General features: G+C 40.8%; 1 protein-coding gene across 11 annotated transcripts in view; it reads left to right on the forward strand.

The window, feature by feature from the left end:
• Positions 1 to 20,410, forward strand: part of Fggy (FGGY carbohydrate kinase domain containing) — a 404,303-nt gene that overhangs the window by 217,509 nt on the left and 166,384 nt on the right. The window lies entirely within an intron of this gene.

Below are 20,410 nucleotides of genomic sequence, written 5' to 3' on the forward strand. Positions count from 1 at the left end.
CTCCCCCTCCCCCAGTCCACTCAGGAGATCTCTTCTATTTCCCCTTCCCCGGGAAAATCCATGCACTCCCTCTTGGGCCCTCCTTTTTCCCTAGCCTCTCTGGGTCTGTGGTCTGGGACTACAGCATAGTTATCCTTTACTCAATCTAGATGCCCCTCATCTGAAGAATGTTTAAAGAAATTATGGTATGTTCACATAATGGAGTATTACTAAGCCATTAAAAACACTGACATCAGGAAATTTGAAGGCAAATGAATGGAACTAGAAAAAAAATCCTCCTGAGTGAGGTAACCCAGACTCAGAAAGACAAACATGGTATGTATTCACTCATAATAGATATTAGTTGTAAAGTAAAGGATAATCATTGTCATGTTTTAATACATGATCCTGTTCGGTCCTATGCTGAGGCTTTCCTACTCTCAGTCCTGTGGTTTCCTCTCCTTGTGAATAACTTAAGAATATATATGTGTCTTGGTATGTCCATACCTTTACTTACATGAGTCCACACTGGTGTCCCAAACAGGGTAGTAATCATAGTCACTTTGGAGCAAGTGCATTTCTAGATGCATTTATGAATGAAAAAGTTGAGGCCTGGAGCATGGAAGTTAGTTTGATAGAGGCATTCTAAGCAACCCAAAGGCCCAGATTCTATCATAGGAGGTTTGCTAGACAAGTCTACAAATAGGGAACAGTAATATCAATTTTGTTAATATTCATGCTGGCTTTATTTGTATAGTATCTTGCTGTCTTTAAACCACCATCCCAGGAACAAGGAAGAGTTGTTTCCTTTTAGCAGCTTAGAAAATTGATACTTCAGGAAGCAAATGAATTAGCCAAAGCTAGAGAACCAGGAGTGCTTGCGTTCAGACAAGTCCCATCTGTGTGCCCTGCCATGCCTTTGCGTCAATCTTGCCACAATCTCTGCATCAAACAGGGAACAAGCTGTGCACAGCACATTGAGTGGAATATCATGGCCCAGTGTGAGTGAGTGGCTGTGGCCAGAGCCCTCTGCAGCACACCTCTTACCTTGTCATCAACCCCAGCACCTTGTCTGCTCTCTGAGAGGAGCCTTATCCAGAGGGCTGCAGTTAGTGGTTCACTTGTGGGTATATGGCTGGAAAGATGAGCTGTTGCTTTCCATCGCTGAGCTTAGCAATGAAACTAAAAAGAACAGATAATTGCCCAACCTGGTTCTGACACCCACCTGTTAGGGGATGCCACTCTCTTTGGGGCCTGGCCTTCAAGGCCATCCTTGTGCCACTAACCCTTTCTCAGGCTTCAGAAGTACAACACATACTCTACATGCTGCCCCAGAGCATTCATGTTTACTTTGGTACGCACTAGCAGCTAATGGTAGGAAAATGTGTATCTGTATCAACTGCCTGCATGGACTGCTCCCCCCTTCTTTGGGATCTCTCAGTAGTCCTGCTTCATTTTCTGGTTTTCAGTTTTCTCTTAACTATGCATTTAGATATGTGTGTAGATACTATATAGTGAATACAGTATCTGACTAAAGAGAAAATGGCTTTTGAAATTCCCCATTCTGCCTCAGTGCCTCGTAAGAAGCTAAGGGAGTTTGATGGAATATAGGGAAACCTCTAGACTCAAGTTCTATCACCCAACTGCACTCCCTTTCCATGGTGCCGACCACTTTGTGTAGTCTACTCTGTGTCAGAATTTGGCTCTGAAGCCAGTAAGAATGGGAAGTGTGGAGGTAACACAGTGGAGTAGTTAAAGACTCACAACTACCCAAGCCCCGAGTCACAGGTAGATGTTGGACCCTTAGGGAAGCATTTGCATTTCATGCCTTGGTTTTGCTACCTGTGGAATAGGAACAATAACAGTAGCTACCTTATAGAGATGTTTAATGACTAAATAGGAGGCAGAGCTGCATGCAAAGGCTACATGTCACTCCTCTGCAAGGTGATGAAGGTGTGGGAGAGGAGAGGGAGTGAATTCACTGACTTGCCTGGAATAAATTAGAACATCACCTAGGATGAAAATTGGGATCTGCACGTCAAGAAGCAGGAGCGGCACATACCAAGGGTCTGGAAATATAAAAAGGCCTGGTATAGATAAGGAGTGTTTCAACATGGCAAGCTTCCATTGTGCCTGAGAGGCAAGCAGAATGAACCAGCCTGGGAGATAGCCTGAGTGACAGACACAGTTTGCGCTATGTAGCCAAGGCCTGGGGTCATATCCCTTCACTGCTCCATGCCTCCCTTCTCCTTCTATCAATGGGGTGAGAATAGTACCTCCTGGGACAACTGTACAGATGCCACTCCTAACACACTGGGAGGTCTCAGCAGGCTTAGCCATGCCAGTCTGGAAGTTGCATGTGGAAAGCTTGGAAATCTGAACTAAGAGGTTGGATGTTAAAATGAATCTGAGCCGGGCGGTGGTGGCGCACGCCTTTAATCCCAGCACTCGGGAGGCAGAGCCAGGCGGATCTCTGTGAGTTCGAGGCCAGCCTGGGCTACCAAGTGAGTTCCAGGAAAGGCGCAAAGCTGCACAGAGAAACCTTGTCTCGAAAAACCAAAAAAAAAAAAAAAAAAAAAAAAAAAAAAAAAAAAAAAAATGAATCTGAATGAACTCTCTCTGTTTCGGTAGCTTCTTCAGCATTGACTGTGACATGAGCAATATGGGGAATGTTGTACATGGAGCATGTGTCTTTGGAGGTGCAGTTATCCATTATAGTACCAGCAATGAGACTGAAAGCAATGGTAAATGCAGGGGGGAAATGCCATCTCATTTTGAGCTTAGAGCAAAATACACTTATGTGGAGTAGCAGATTTGCCAGGCTCTGAATGCAGAGGTGACCATCCCAGCCAATGCTTAGTGCCTGACATAGCACCACCCCTGCCTGGTCTGCAGGATGGTGCCTTGCAAGGAGACTGAGTGTTCTTGTCTCTCACCTCCAACTCTCAGCAGTCGAGAGTAGGCAGTGCTGGTCCTCACCATCCATATTCCCACCTCTGTTCCCACCATTCTCTTTTGGGCATGGAACTTTCTCTGTTCCCTTTTCCTCAATCTTTAGCTCCTCACCTTATTATCTCCTAGTGTTCTTCCAATCCAAACAGAAAATGTAGAGATAATTCATGGTTGCTATTGTGTGAGCTGGTGACTAGCTTTGCGGAGCTCTTAGGGTATCTGGACTCATACTTAATGTTCCTATCTTCATTTTGTGGGTGACAGTGACAAATTACCACCTCCCCCCACCATGACATCCCTCTGCTCCTGTCTTACTTGGAAATTACTGTTTACTGGAGGCAGAGACTGGAAAATGCCTGGGGGGACAGCAGGAGAAATCAGTTCTTTAGATAACTCCCAGTTAGTCACAGTAAATGAACAATATGGGTAAGAAAAAAAGAGAAAGAGAGGGTATATTTTTACTTAAACTCAAAACAACTCACAGGAGCTTATCTGATTTCTAGCTTTATTGACTTATTATAAAATTTTCTACACTTGAGTATATATCAGGTCACCTGCTATATTTGAAAATATAATGCCTCCCACAGGTTCAGATTTGGAGACCTTAGTCTCTGCAGGGTGGTACTATTGAGGACAGCCTGGAAGCTTTGTGAGACAGGGCCTAGCTAGAAATAATGGGTTACTGGGTTAGGGCCTCAGGAGCGTATTATTCCTGGCTGCTTCCGGTCTTACTCTCTACTTCCTGGCCCACTACAATGAGAACCGAGCTGCCCTCTCCCCACCCCCATGGCCTCCCTGCAATAGACTAAACGCCATAAAACTGTGAGCCAAAACAAATCTATCTTCTTTTGGGTTTTCTGTGTCAGTAATTTGGTCAGAGACAGAAACATAATTAACATAACATCAAGTTGTTTCAAGCCCAGACCTAGTCAGCACAGCTTCTGATCAAGGTAGAACTGTCTTCACGTATCGTCCCCCACGTGGACCTTACAGTCTTCACCTAGGTATTTTATAAGAAAGCAGGAGCTGGAGCCAGCTGCAGCTGATCACCTTAAAAGTTTTGTGCATCTTGAAAAGACAACAATTATACGAGGTAACAGGAAGATTGCATTTAAACCTCTGTGTTTCAGAGGTGGAGCATGCAGGGGTCTTCTGTCTGTTGCACTTATGTGATCTGGGCACTTCCTCAGTGACAGCAACCTGGGGACTCTGGTTGTCTGACTACAACACTACAAAGTATTCATCTTCAAACAAGCCCATGTTATCCACCTTGTCTGTATTTGCTTTTTAAAATACATTCAAAAGCCTGAAGACTTGAGGTCTTTGTAAAAATCAAAGCCTCGCTTCTTTTGTCTTAAGAGGATATGTTATGCTTTCAATCCATATCGCTACAGGTTCCTATGCTGAATTTAGCTTAGGGAGTTAAAAGTGTGTCAGCCTGTGACTCCCCACCTTGAAGCCCTGCAGGGCTATCTCTTACCAGTATTGTTAATATGAGTGAAAACTTCCCACACCTTCTATAAACAGGGCTCTCACAGCTGAAACTTGTAAAGAAAAACCCACAAAATTGGATTCTGTGAAATATATCAAATATCCCCAAATAATATGACTCTTCAAAGGAATTCCTATATACTGCCTGCTGTGCTGTGCTGTAACATTATTACCCAGGCTAATGCATGTGGCCCAATAATTCTTTCTACTTGTATATATCCCCATCACTAAGTATAACTCATTGACAATAATATTTAAACACCTAAATACACAATGACATTCCTGCTGTCTCCCTAACTTGCACTGGGAGCTTCTTCAAGGCAGTGGTATCTGTTTATAGTCTTAGACCCAGCAATGACTTCAGTAAATGAATGAATATATACATGCATGAATGAATTTGCTGAGAAGCATGCTAAATACTGGACCCATTTAAGGTGCAAACACAATAATAAAAAAATGAGACTTGTGGACTAAGTTCTAGAAAATACAAAGATGCTAACATTCCTTGATAAATCTCAGTGTAACAAAAATGTGCTGAGGAGACCACATGTATAATCTATACCCACTCCAGCGCTTGCTCAAATGTAACATTCTAATAAGAACTTCCTCATATTAGCCATCATGCTCCCTCTGGGAGGTGGGAAGGAGTAAGTATCATTTGAATTGAATCTAGGCCAAAGGATGTTTTCTCCACAAAAAGCAATAGAAGGCAGAGGATTCTGGACAGAGAGAATAATGCAATACACATACAGAAGTGGGGTTGGGAAATACAAGCACTGTCCTTGGATATCTCTGAGCGATTCCTTCCTGAAGAACTGTAAAGATCATAGGGGCAGAGGCAGCTTGGGAGCCATTGAGGACCAAGCTGAAAAGTTTGGCTTTTCCCCTCTCCTCTCCTCAGGTCCTGGCAAGTCATTGGTGGTGTTAAGACACTCTTCTGTAATTCAGATTCATATATGTTTTGGTTTGTTTGTTTTGAAACAGGATCTAACTCCAGGTCATCCCAGGCTACAGTTCTGCCTCAGTTTTCTCAGTGCTGGCATTAGAGTTATTAATTACCATACCCAGTAAAAGCTTCATATATGGATCTATACATGACATATCTGTGTGTGTGTGTGTGTGTGTGTGTGTGTGTGTGTGTGTGTGTGTGTGTGCATAAAGGGTTTGTTTAAAGCAAGCTGTGGTAATGGATCTTGAAAGGAACATAGGGAATTTGACATCTACTTAGCACAGATCCATGAATTAGACAAGAACTATCTAAGATTCTGGATATTCTTTTGATTCTTCTGTCTCCTTCTCTTTGACTATCACTAAACTAAATATATAAAATTATCTTTCTTTTTATTGTAAGTGGTTTTTCTAGCATGCTTTACAGAAGATGCTAGCAATGACATCCACAACCTTGTCAGAATGATTCCAAGTCCAGCTTTCATTCCCATCTGTTGTCTTTGGTAGAGATACCCAGAGAATGAGTCCCCTTAAAGCAGAGTTCTGATTGCTGAAGTTAAATTAACAAGCAAAGGTGACTTTCAGAAGTTGAAAAAATGCCTGCTGCAGGGTCTACACACTACAGGAGTATCCAAGGACTGTACTTGGGCTTAACAATTTGGGTAAAACATGTTGTTGTTTTCTAGTAAGGCAAGCTGTAACTAGGCACTAGTCCTCTGTAAACACAAAGCACTGTCCTGGACAACAAAGATGTGAGTATACATGAGCCCACTTCCTTCACCTCAAGGAAAGGACAAGTGGTTAAAACAGATGAGTTATTCATTGCTATGAGGATTGTCAAATAAAAGTATGCAGGAGGCGTTATAAGGGTCTGAGTTCATCTTGCCTGATCAGGGCAATGAGACAACAACTCCTTTGAAAAAGAATGGTGTTCTGTTTTCACCTAAAGGTGAGTTAGAGGGAATTTAAAAGAAGTAGTTCAGTTGGGAGGAAGGCTAGGAGAGAAGCGGGGGGGGGGGGGGGGGACGACAGAGTGCCCTACTACCCAGAAGCCCAGAAGCACAGACTCATTGAGTATTTCACAACAGCTGTGCTGTTAAGTGTGAACATTGATGTGGAAGTGTGGGGGGATACAGGTAAGGAACACTTCTTTGAAGTGCTTACATGTAATTTTAAGGAGTTTGGGATTTTTATTCTGAGATAATAGTTTTTAAACAGATACTTGGAAGGTAGGGAGGTCAATAGATTAGCAAGTAGGGGATTTTGAAGGCTGTAACCAAGACAGTACCTTGAGAGTAGAAAGGAGGAAAGAGTTAAGATTTTAAAAAGAGGCTAAGGAGCAGTTGTGATCATCATTAGGGTCAGAAGGACTACAGATATTCTTCTCTGCAGCAGGAACAATAGCATGATTGTCTTTGACAGAAATAAGCAGAAGCTATGGTTTAAATCTCAGGCCTACCATTACCAGTAATGTGACTCCACAGGATGCTTTGTTAAGTCTAGCTTTTCATAGGTTAGAAGATGAAGATCAAATGTCATGCTTTTCTTTCATTCATGTATGCATATATATTTTGTATGCTAAATTTTTCTGCTCTTAAAATACTATTATTGGAATAGTGGTGATCATAAATATAAAGTATTTTTATAAAGTATTTTTATTCATCCATTGGAGAATTTATTGAGCATTTTTGTTTCTGACAAGATTAGGCTATTCTCCAATACCTGTGAATCAAAAAGCTGCACACATAGAGCTAATGCTGTATGCATGTGTACCACATGTGCATGCTTGTGTGTGTGTGTGTGTGTGTGTGTGTGTGTGTGTGTAACATACCCTGTTAGAAGGCTTAAAGATCTACTTGGTAAAGGACTTAAGGGACCAAGATCAGAAAAGAGCCTAGAGCTGAGCTTGACATTTCTAGATCTCTATGTTCATCATTTGGTTCAGATGTTGAGAAACTAAAAACCCTTCTGGGCAGGCAGCAACTGGAAGATAAAAGTTTGGATGTATGCATCAAGAGCAAGATAAAATATTCAAAACTTTCTAGGCTTTTAGGTTGGATCCAGGAGTAAACGTAGATTAGCCAGCAACAAGTTTCAAAAGCTGAAGTCCAACTCCGAACGGAGTCAACCCCTGATTAAATTCAGTTAATCTGTCCCCACTTTGGCAAAATTCAATAAGCAAAATCTATCCTTTCCAGAGGAAAATAAGACCAAGACTTAACTTATATCACAAATATTCATATATATTTGTGCATTCAGTGAAAATTAAATAATACAATATAAGAGGATTTTCAAAATTCAGACTTAGACAAGATAATAGCAGTAATAGGCATGATAAAGTAGAAATTGAAAATATCTGTAATTAACGTGTTCTAAAAACTTCAGTATATTGAGGGTTCAGTAGAGAGCTGAGAGCTATGTGAAGAAATGGGAATTTTGTAACTGAAAATGCAAATAGTGGAGAATTAGGGGCACCTAATAGCTGCTGGGAGAGAAAGAACTAGTCTTGCTAGGAATGAGCCCCCTGATTAGTTATCCAATACCAAGTGGTCAGCCCTGAAATATATGCATGTGTATGTATGTATGTATATATATATATATATATTGCATATTATATATAAACATTATATATAATGCAAACAACATTAAACTCCACAGTTTATATTTATATGTATATATGTCTATAATAATAACAAAACAGGCCATGAATTTAAGAGAAGTAAGGGGGAAGACATGGGGAGGGGCCATGAGAGAGGAAAAGGGAGAGAAAAATGGTATAACTATATTTTAATTAAAAATTTAAACATCTTAAGAGAATTAAATAGGTAGAATAAAGAAAACAACACACAATGCAGCATACAAAAACAATAAGTGAAACAAAACATAGATCAGAAAAAAGGTTGTCCCCACTGCAACATAATATACAAAAGGATGGAAAATAGATGAAATACACGGAGAAGTATGAGATGTGGAGATAGGTAAAACACTAACAGCTGAATAGTTAGACTCCCAGGATGAGAGGATAGAAGTAAAGTAGAAGCAATATTTGAAGAGATAACTGCCAAAAAGTTTTCCCAACTTGTTTAGAATTATTACACTCTTTAAAAATCAACTAATGTAATTCATTATTAAAGGATAAAAGAAAGATTCTGATATATTAATAGTTGTCTAAATGATGCTTTTGATAAAACTTAGTACATATTCATGACATAAAAAATGTCTTGACAAAGTAAAAACAGAACTTCTTTATTCTGATTAAAGATATCTACACAAAAAATCATAAGGCATATACCATTCTGAAAATGTTGCCACTCCCAATATATCTACTATATATCATGTTGAAAGTCCTAACCAATGCAACAGGTTAAAAAAAATTTAAATACAATTTTTAAAAAGAAAGTTGACTTCATATACAATTATCTACATTTAGAAAAATCAAAGGAATCTATAAATAAAGTATTAAAATTTAACAAGATAGTAATTTAACGGAATTGCTATTGCAAAAGAATATAAAATTCAATTTTACTCTATGATCAGAAACATCTATTTACAAAATAACACATTGTCAATAGTATGATTTACAATATTATCAAATACATAGAAATCATGATGTAAAAGACATGGATGCAAGAAGCTCTAAGGCATTATTGAATATAACAATGTCATAAGTAAATATTGAAAGACTCAGTGGCAAATTTGACAGTTCTTCCCAAGTGTTCTGTACATTCAGTCCATTCCAATTCAGACTATAGTAAATTTGTGTGTTAAGAGCTAGAAATCAGAAGTCATTCTAAATCTTAAATGGAAAAAGACAATGATAAGACAACCATGAAAATAAATATACAACTGCCAAACATCAAGAATACTTGAGAGTAGGTAATTAGGGAGTCCAAAAGCAAACATCCATGTTTGGGCAGTTTCCTGGCTACAGTGCTAATCCTGCAGAGCTGTGACTAGAGGGTGTGGTATTTTAAATGAAATAGTGATAATTGGATATCAAAATGGAAAAATTAATTTTGTCATCTTACTCATGCCTAACATAAAAATAAATTACATGTAGATTATATACTTAATATGAAGTGTGGCCGGGCGGTGGTGGCGCACGCCTTTAATCCCAGCACTCGGGAGGCAGAGGCAGGTGGATCTCGGTGAGTTCGAGGCCAGCCTGGACTACCAAGTGAGTCCCAGGAAAGGCGCAAAGCTACACAGAGAAACACTGTCTTGAAAAACCAAAAAAAAAAAAAAAAAAAACAAATATGAAGTGTGAAATGCAAAGGTTGTGATTAATAGAAGATGATCTTTATGACTCTGAGATTAGCAGATACTCCTTAATAGGACACCAGAGTTGGTTCACCCATAAAGGGAAGGTTTGTAATTTAGGCTACATTAAAATTAATAATTTTCATCAAAAGGAATGAAAATGCAAGCCTCACATATTTTCAGTACCTGCAGCATAGGACTTATATCAAGAGTATGTAGAGAATTTCTGTATATCAATAAAACAAAGGCATGCTAACCAGAAATGGCTGGAAAATACTAGATGGGCTGGAGATGGGTCAATGGTTAAGATCAGTACTTGCTCTTCCTGAGGCTCTGGGTTCTGTTCTTGGCACCAACTGGCTGCTCACAGACATCTGCAACTCCAGTTCCAGGGAGTCTGACACCATCTTCTGGCTTCTGCCCATAGCAGACATTTGACACATAAAATTATCTGGAAGCACAACATCCATGCATATAAAAAGTAAAAGGAATGTTGAAATTAAGAAAGTATACTTGCTGGCCTACCAGAGTTGGTCCTTCGAGTTGACAGGCATATGGTAGGAAGAGGGTAGCATATGGATGAGGAAAAGCCCAGGCTAGCTTAGAGGGTGATGCCCACTGACATCACAGCAAACACCTGCTGTGGGACCAATGCAGTTAAGAGCCCTGTAGCAAGTGCTACATTTTATCTTCCTAGCCCCTGATAGATACCCCAGGAGTCTTGCTCCAAAGAGCAAGAAAGTAGGACTGACCTGATCACATTCTAGGTTTGCCTTATGTGTGTGTGTGTGTGTGGGGGGGGTGCTTTAAGAAGATTGAAGTTCTCTCTCTCTCTCTCTCTCTCTCTCTCTCTCATCTCTCTCTCTCTCTCTCTCTCTCTTGGTTTTTCAAGACAGGGTTTCTCTGTGTGGCTTTGTGCCTCTCCAGGAACTCACTTGGCAGCCCAGGCTGGCCTTGAACTCAGAGAGATCCGCCTGGCTCTGCCTCCCGAGTGCTGGGATTAAAGGCGTGCGCCACCTGACTTTGAAGTTATCTCTTTTAAATCATTTAAAATTTTCTTTACTTATAAAGGGGATTCTTTTTTCTGCAGCACTTGGGGTGAGTAGAGGATACCTCTCCTATCCTAAGGTCTGAGGACCTCAGAAATATGGTCCAAGGACCGCATGGCAGGTCCAAGTTAGCTGCTCCTACAAGAAGGCTAGTTTGAGAGTCCCCTGAAGGCATTCAGTCTACCTATGCAGAGAGATGAGAATCTGGGGCTCCCGGGTGGGGGCAGCTCATGGAAGAGAGTAGTTACACTTCTGAAAGCATTGTTTCCCTGCAGCTGGGCTCAGTAAATGGGTGTGGAATTGAAGCTTATGGACAAATAAGGAGAGAGAGTTGTCAGGGCCTAGGGCCCAACGTGAACCACTGCCCTTCTGTCTGAACAAGCCTTCCCTCATTCTCTCTTACTTTTCACTTGGAAACCTTCCCCTTCACTTTACAGAGAGACTGGACTCAGGAAAATCAATCATGCCTAAAATGACACTCAATGGTAATATCTAGAAGTTTCTCCCTCAAATCCAGTGATCCCTTTGACTGGTCCCCATTTCCTGTGGAGCCAGGTAGGATATAGGGCAAAGAAAGAAGGTGGGCATTAGAGGCAGGTACAGGGTAGAGCCTTCTGGGACGGCCGACTCTCGGAGTATATCTTTTCAGTGCAGTTCTTGAGACACGCCAGTGCTTTCTTTTGGAGACTCTATAATTCTCCTTTTCCTCCCCTTTTCTGTACTGTTTATTTACCTAAGCTTTTATTCTTTTTTTGAAGCTCTTTCAGCCACATGTCCTTCATTGAGCTACAACTCTGGGCCTTTATCCACTTCAATCCAGCTGGCCCACATGTCTCTTCATTCCCAGTCCTGCCGCCTGACTCTTATGGGTGAGGGTCACCTTACACTCCCACCCCCAGTCTCCTGGGGATGGGGAAATAAGGGTAGAATCAAAACCCAGTCTCAGGATCTGTTTTTCCTTTCAGTTCCTTTATTGTCTGAAGCTTGGGGCCAGGCGTGATTAATCAGTCTAGGTGTAGTGGAGCCCTTGACACTCTCCAGGGGAACTCCCAGCCTTAGAGAAACTTGGCCTGGCTTTGGCTCTTAGACTAAATTCCTAGCTTTGGCCTGTCAATGTTCAACTAACCCCACAAAACCTTTAGAAGTTTGTGAAGGAACCGAAATCCATACCAAGCAAGGAGGTGCAGTCATAGGGAGCTGGCCTAATTATCGTCTTTTTCTTTGAAATGTCAGCCCTCTTTTATTAGCTTGTGTGTGCTAAGAAATCTATCTAAACCTTCCCATGTCCACTTGGGGGCCTCCTGATGTGTCTTGGGGTGCTTTGTCTGGACTACTGGTTCCTTTTTCCAACTCCAGGAAGAGAAACTCACAGAATCTTAGAAATGAAACCATTTTTCCACTGGCAAGAGAAATTTTGCAAGAGAAAACCAGTGTCTGCTCTTCCCAGGAGAGAGTATTAATAGCCCTATGTCACGGGTTCAGGGCTGTGTATCTCACAGAGTGACAGACTATTTGAGCTTGCCCAGGACTGAGGTTCTGTACATAATAATGCAGAAGGAAGAAGAATATCTTTTCTTCACCTACCTTGGTCTTGTGTCAGAAGCCCCTGTAGCCCAAGACAGATGACAGATATGATGTGGGAGCCCTCCGAAGGCCAGGAAGACCCAAAGAAACAGTTCTCTGTGCACTTTAGGCGAGGTTTTGCAAAGAGAGAAGTGGGAAGCCTTAGAGTACAAGAAGTGTGGCCCAGCAGCACTGAACCAGCAGCAGCTCTGTGAGACCTGTTGAGAAGCTTCTCTGTGAACCTTTCTCCCCAGAGAAAAGGATGTGACTTGCCTCTCAAGGACACTTCTCATATGAAGGCCTAATGACGACCTGCCTCAAGATCTGCGTCAGAAATTCCAAGGTTTTTTCTCCTGCTTCAGGGGAGATGAAAGTGGGGCTGCTTCTTCCTTCTGAGTTTTCTCCAGTTTACCTTCAGCACAAAATATTCAGGACACCAGTGCAGCATATAGGGAGGCAGCATTTCCTATACCACATTGAACACAAATATTGAGAATAATGGCCTAATAAAGTAGAAGGCAGTATTCTAAGCCTATAACTGAGAAACCTGGGGCTCCAAGAGGTAAGTTTGTGTGTAGAGGTGAACCCAGCAAACTGAAGGTAGAGCTGGGAGTCAGGTTTAGATCTCACTGACATCAGACCAAGACTAACTACGTTCTTCAGCGTCCAGGCCCATCTGCTTCAGCTGGTAACCCAGCAGACTCCTCAAGCAACCACTCTTCTCATTTGTGCCTTGACTTAATATCTCTTGTCTAAAGATCTATCCAAAATGCCCCTTTTGTCCTCACACTCTTCCCTACTAACTGGCAGACTCCTTCCTACCACATTTGCCTCTGGAGATCCCCTGGCTGTCCTAGAGAGGTGGAGTTTGGAGGCCCCTAGTAGACTGGAATCTCGTAGAATAAAGGAAGAACTTCTAGCTTTAGTTTTCTAGTACTTGATACTGGATGTCTGGATTATTGTTAGGGATCCATAAGTAATTGTATTAGTCAGTTCATTTGTAAGATGTTAACAGCCAACTGAATGAGTTGCAGTTTTGAATCTATTGAAGGACATATTCCATAGTAAACATTTGTAGTACTTAGGTCAATTATTTTATTTTATTTTATTTTTTATTAAAAAGTAAGTAAGTAATTTTTGTGAGTTAACTTGAGTAGGATTGGATATCAACTTGGCACTTCACTGTGCATGACCCTGTAAGTCTTTTATGAAGGTATGGATGATGAGGTACCTGTCACCTGGATGGCCTGTTGAGGTTAGGGAGAAATCTAACTTTTACTTTTTCTTTACTAGGGATTTTGCTAGTGTTATTTAAGTCTCACATTTCCAAGCAATTATGCATTAGCCAGCCTTTGAGATTTGATCTCTCTGGGTAGAGATGAGGAACAAAGGAATAAAACCCAAATCTGAGGGTCTGTTCTTTGTTTTCTGTTTCCTCAGCCATCATTAGGCCTTCATATTGGTGGATTTTTAGTTCAAATTATGGAAGAGTCTGTCAATAAGACAAAAATGATTAATACCATCACAAATTGAATTGCAGTTTATATGATGCCTTGTGTGATTGTGGCTTTTGCACATAAAAATACCTTTTTGGGTTACTCTTACTAATGTTAATGTTTACAACAATAGCCTGAATTGTGGCACTATCTGGTATCTCATCTTCCATATTCCCTCCCCCCAACCCCTGAATTATTCCATCATGAATTGTATATGAAGGACAGGAAGCAGGTGTTCTTGTCCATCTGCATAAGCTGGAATAAATCTGGCACCATGTCCACCAAGCTGAAGTAAGCTTGTGAGCTGCCATGCCAAGCCCTGTTTCCAAAACTAAAAGGGCAGAGCTGTGGTGATAGCAGGAAGAAAGATGAATGTGTGAAGGAAACTGTCCCAGGCATTGTTCCCCTCATGGGATCTTCATGGAAGCCCACAGGCTACCAACCATTATCTTTCTGATCTGACATGACAGTTCAGGAAACAGTCATGGAAAGGTTATAAGATTTCACTCTTATGCAGAGGGATGTGATCCAGAAAGGTTCCTGATGCTAAAAGGGAAGTTTTGGAATGGATGCATGGTCCCAGGTAGATTGTTGTCGAGTGAGGAGTAATGAAGGATAGGCTACTTTAGACATAGGGAGCAGTATGAAGAAATGCTCAATGACAGAAACATCTCTCATTCAGACCACCACAGGGTACATGCTCCAGGATCTGTGAAAAAGACTGCAGGGAATCCTGTTTGTTCAGACACTGATCTAGCTCCTGGATTGTATGGCTCTCATTTGATGAGAACCAGTACTCCCCACAGTACTTTTGTAAATTTGTATTATTATCAAGGTCTTCCAAAGTGGAAATAAGGTTCTATATCTGTATTTCAAAGCATTACCCAAAATCATATAAAAAGGATTGAAGCCTAAGTATTAGGAAATACATCAAACTAAACAATAGCAATTATAACAATGACAAAATAATAAAAGAAACAGCACACATGCATACAGTGTGAAGCATGGGCTAACCTGTACTGCCAAATAACTCATTAGTATTATATGGGGATTTAAATTTAACTTAATTAAAGTTGAGTAAAATAGAAATTTTGTTGCTCAATTTTGTTAGCAATGCTTCAGTTGCTCAGTAGTGACAAGCAACTGTTAATTGTTGAACTGGTCAGTTCCAACACAGGACATATTCATGTTCAAAGATCATGCTACTAGACAGGACTGGCCTAAGCACTTTAAATGTATTAGCATGTTTGAACAATTCTATGAGGAAAGTGTTTTCTAACTGTATAGTTATGAAAATTGAGGCATAAAAATTATATGAAACATAACCAAAGTCACTGGATGAATGAATTTTTAAATACTTCTCCATTATATCAACCTATTACATTAGATTCTACATAGTATAAATAGTAATCAAAGTAACAGAACTGTATGTCCAAATGTAGACCAGAGTTAGGTCTTGAGCAGAGAAAACACCTTTTCTAAGCTCTTGCCCATCCAGGGCTTTGCAGCTGCCCCAGATTTTCCACACAGGAGGCTGGGTCTTCCCAAGAATGCCAACCTGCCAGCTAGCTTAGTCAAACAACTCATTTGATTGAATTTATTAGACAGCTCCTTCCTTCTAATGGCTGAATCAAGAGTTAATGAAGTCCCAAGACAAGTTCAAAATTCATCTTTTATCTTCTTCTGTAAAGGGTCTCACATTGTTATGTCAAGAGAATCTTCTTTCAAGGCACCAGCACTTGAGAGTCAGAGACTGAATAGATCCTGTGTGAGCCCTACCTTTGCTTCTGAGCAGCATGCAGTGAATTACTTCATATCTCTGAAATTCAGTTCTTTCAAACTGAACTGGAATAAAGGGTACAGTGTTGGCAGATTCTTGCAAACTCTAAAGTACATTTATATAGCTATAAAGTGGGACATAATTATTACACAAATGCTAGAAGTTGGGATGTTTTTCTTCCATATAACCCTATAAAAAATTCAAAGCAGTTGTGGTTTGATAAATTACAGGATAATGGACTCTTAAATCATAACATTTTCAAAGTCTTTTTTTTCTGCTTGTAAGTATAGTAGGTGCTCAGTGAATGTCTGTATGGAAGGTAGATGGGGTGTGGGTGTGTGTGTGGGTGTGGGTGTGTGTGTGTGTGCAGCACATGGAGGTAAAGAAGAAAATTGACCATTGTTTTAACTTTTCCTTTTTTAAGTTTTTTAAAAACATGTTTCTTGATATGAGTTATGTCTGAATTTTGAGGAAAGAGAGTCAGTAAATGGGAGACCTTGAACTGGTTCCTTGAATCAGTAAACTTATTTTCCTGGTATTTGTTTTTCAGTCAAGAAAAAAAGATCAGCTAAACAATTGCCATCAGCTAGGCATTGTGCAGGGTTCAGAGGACACACACAGTTGAAAAGGTGACTAGTTTTTGGTTGGTGCTTATTTCTTCAGCTGCTAGTTCTCCTTGTAAGCAAGCTTTCTGATGAATTCAGAATAAACTGACACTTGTACTTTATATGAAAGGCCCCAACACTGCTGAAGGCTGTGCTTGTCAGAATCTCATTTCATGAATCATTTCCTGGTGTGTGTGTGTGTGTGTGTGTGTGTGTGTGTGTGTGTGTGTGTGTGTGTGTGTGAGTGACCTGTAGGTTTCTCTACAGATTATGAAATGTGTTTATCTGAACAGGGAAAGCCTGTCCCACACTCACCATCTCTCACTATTCTCTGATTGTCCTTGGGCCTTTTGTCTTGGGGGCAGCCCCTCTAAGCTCTGCTTGACCTCAGGAAAAAATTCATGTGGTCTCACAGAGTGCATTGCCTGTGTTGAGTTCAAGATAACACCCAGCAGTACAAAGAACTTTCCCCAAGGGAAGGCTGGGAAGAGCAGCTTCTTGCTGCTTCCACCAAGTGTGGCTGGTATCTGTGTCTCAGGACTGGAGAGTGTGGGTCCTGAAAGGAACAGTTGCTCTTATGTTTCCAGCAGGCATATTAAAAGAAGCCCTGAGTACACTGTGTACTGAGAACAGCTGAGGAAGAACTGTCATTTGGTTCCATTCTCTCATTTGGAAATAGGGGGACAAATTCAAATTTGTGGCAGAATTGATGGTTACTAAAACTCGGATTTGTCAAACTGTTGACTGGGGCTCTCAGTGTGCTCCAGAGTGTACAACATTTCTAAGATCGTTTACCTTATATCAGACAATTAAATTGAGACCATAAAATAAGAAAACAATGATAAATCATGGCCTTCAGAGCTAGAGAACAATGTCAAATCTTGGCACTGGTTTTTGTATCTGTATGACCCCAAAGACTAATTACACAAACACTGTAGTGGGTATTTATTCTACTTATGACCTTGGGGTACCAGCTCCCAGGGTGTGGCCTCTTGATTAGCTTAAAACCTGAAGAACACATAAACAGGACCCCTTCTTTCTCTCGAGTTCTTGGACAGTGGAGACTGACTCAGGCAGCAGAAAGCAGCATGGGACCGGCTCTCAGCCTTCCAGGACCCTGTGATGGATTTGCCTTATCCTGTGTTAATGAGTTGTTCTCCTCAATGTAATTCCTTAATAAAAATAATTCCTTTATCAGTTATCTGTGGAATTTCTGCATAAGAACACTCTAATTTTTTGTTTTACATATCTGTTAAAGGAAAGAAAGTATATTTGCCACTAAAGAATTTTTTTTTGCAAATATGAGTAATTTGCAAACATTAAGTAACGGAGTATATAAAGAGCTTAGCATGGTATCAGATTATCTTCGATGTCTGATGCTTCCTTGAAGCAATGGAAGAATACAGTTAATTCTTTAGAGGTCATTCAAGTGAGCGTGATGGTAGTTCAAGTTCAGTAGTGATGGGCATGATGATGGTGTTGGTGATGGTAAGAAGTCAACTGCTGATTAGACATCTGTTTTGTGAATATTGTCTCCACCGCCTCAGCAAACTGATTTTATTTTTTGTCTCATTTTATAGCAGATTTTATTTATTTCCAAGTTCTACTGTTTTCTCATTTTACCTCCCTCGTTGTTACATTCTAAGCTTAGATAAATCCATAGTGACTACGTACTTGGGAGCACAAGGAAAAACTTCCTCATCAATTTCTTCTTTCCTCATCTTTGAGACTTCTTAGAATGGAATGAGCTTGTAATGTTGGAATTGCCCGGACTTCATGCAAATGGAACTAGTTAGTAAGGTGCATTGGCAGGAATCCCTGAGCTCTTTATTACACTAGGGCCCAACCTTTGGCAGCCTCCTTTTTGTCAGGTGTCTCACATCAGTACTTTGAGACCCCAGTAGTTTGAGATGTGTAGACAGTAAACATTTGCTATCTGGTCTTGGAGAAAAACCTGAGCCTTTGTGGTAAAGAGCCAACACTTGGGAGTCAGATTATCTTAGTTTGAATCACAGCCCTGCTTTTTTAAGAGTCCTGTGCCCTGATGAAGTTTCTTTTCCTTCCTAAGCCTCAGTCTCCTCATTTGTAAAATGAGAATAGTGATAGTCCCAATCACATTAGTAAGTTATTTTACAGGGAAAACAAAACATACTTATTATAACAAGGTCATACAAGAAAGGATATTAAAATTTGCTCATATTTGGGGGTTCTTCCTGTTCCAAAGTTTCAATGTCCTAAACAGGGGAGTCTAAACTTATACAGGAAAACACTAGCACTGTTAGTTTGAGTAGGAATTTCATATACAGAAATGTCAGCCAGATACAGCACCTAGGAAGCTGCCACCCAGTATTCCAGCCAGGGAAAGAGGGCTGAGTTACTATAGCCTGGGTGTGATGGACACTAGAAGGTACTGGAGTCATAGTGACTTTATCCACAGAACTGATGGCCACAGAAATGCATCTTCCACATGAGCCCTGGCTCCTTCCCTCCAGTCCCCACATCTCCTGGAAGGGCTGATCTTTGCTGAGAGAATGCATTGTATTCTATATGGATAACCTCTATCTTACAGAGCAGAACAGTAGGCTTGATCTGAAAACAAATAGACCCAATACCTTTGCAGGATCAGGCCCCATAGCTCAGTTATCTACTTGGTGGGATTGACTTAATATGATGACCAGCACCGAAGCTTTGGAAGAATTGGACTTCCCATGCTGCTGGGTGTCTGAGCACCTGGACCCTGAAGGGAGACTTGGAAAAGATGTTAGAGCATATTATTGCTCCCCCACCCAAGTCCTTCTTTTCTGCTTTGCCAAGCAACTGGTGCCATCAATATCTGCAGACTGTTGCCTGATATGATACTCCCTATTCTTCTTTTCACTTGGCAAGTCCTGGGGAATCAGAATTTGAGCCTTGTGGTTTCTGCATGTGGACTAATCTTTATGGGTTGAAATTCTCCATTTAATATACTCTCTACCTCACCAGACTAAACATGGGAATGCAAGGTCTTAACTAATTTATCACTGCATTTACAAGCATTCTTACTCTCAGTCTGTGCCTTGAGCTAGCAACTATTGTAGGCATGTGAGTAAGATAGTACTAGCTTTTTGCAGCCTTTATTAGAGAAATTTTATATTTCAGAATTTCCAGTATCCTGTGCTAGGAGAGTCAAGGTACATGAGAATATTGAACAGAGAGACTGCAAAGTTCCTAGATGGTCAGGAAATTCCTTCCTGAGAAAGTAACCCTGCCTGAAGAATGAGCAGGAGCTGGTCTGGGAGCAGGGTTGGAGAATAGCAGAATAGTGTTCCAGGCAGAGGAAAGAGCTCATACAAAGGAGATATGAATGAATGAGCATCCTGTACTGCAGATTGAGAGCAGGGTGGTGCCGAGTTGATGCCTTGAGCTCAAGCTGTTCTCCCTGCATCCCAGTGTCTGCCCTACCCTGCTCATCTGTTGCCTCTTCTTCATATTATAGTCATGCAGATTTGCATGTCTCTGGCTTCCACAGCATGCTTTGCAAAAAAAAAAAAAAAAAAAAAGTTCTTGATGGCTATTTGAGAAAATGAAGATGGAAGAACTCTTACTTACTATTGCTCTTTGTGTTAACAACCTCATTTGCTCTCCAAGTATCAAGGAATCCAGGGGAACTGCCTGAACACACCTCCCCCACTCCCCCTCCTGTTGCTAGGAAGCTCCAGGCTGCAGGGCACTCCTAGACCAGGAACTCCCCTTTCATACTTGGAGCTTTGCAAGGCAATAGAAATGAGTGGCGACATGAACGTCAGAAAAATTCAAACATCACACTGTTCCTTTGCTTTTGCCTTCCTTGACATGGGAGTACAATGTGTTAAAGGGGATCCCAGCCAGAAGTGCTTGCTTCCTGCTAGCACTTTGACCTTGGACATGTCACTTAGCCTCTGCAGATCTGCTTTCCCTTTGGTGTCTGTCTATGGCATTAATTATATCTGCTAGACAGTGTGAATGTCAAGTGATGCATGAAATACACAGCATAGAGAATGGTATTTAATGGGCACAGATGTTTCATGGCTGCTGCCTTTATGTAAATAATTATAGTTGGTATTATTCTGACAAGGTTGCATGTGATACATGGACAGAGTCAAGCAAAAACAGAATATGCTTTCTAGTTTGCCCTTGGCTAGCAAAGTTTTTTTTTTTTTTTTTTTGTTGTTGTTTGGTTGGTTGGTTTTGTTATTTTGTAATCTTTGAGATGGCACATGGAATTCTACTTATGTGGCCTTTTTTTTAAAAAAATGTATTATTTTGCTT

This window comes from Peromyscus maniculatus, chromosome 2 (genome assembly GCF_049852395.1).
Source record: "Peromyscus maniculatus bairdii isolate BWxNUB_F1_BW_parent chromosome 2, HU_Pman_BW_mat_3.1, whole genome shotgun sequence".
Classification (NCBI taxonomy): domain Eukaryota; kingdom Metazoa; phylum Chordata; class Mammalia; order Rodentia; family Cricetidae; genus Peromyscus; species Peromyscus maniculatus.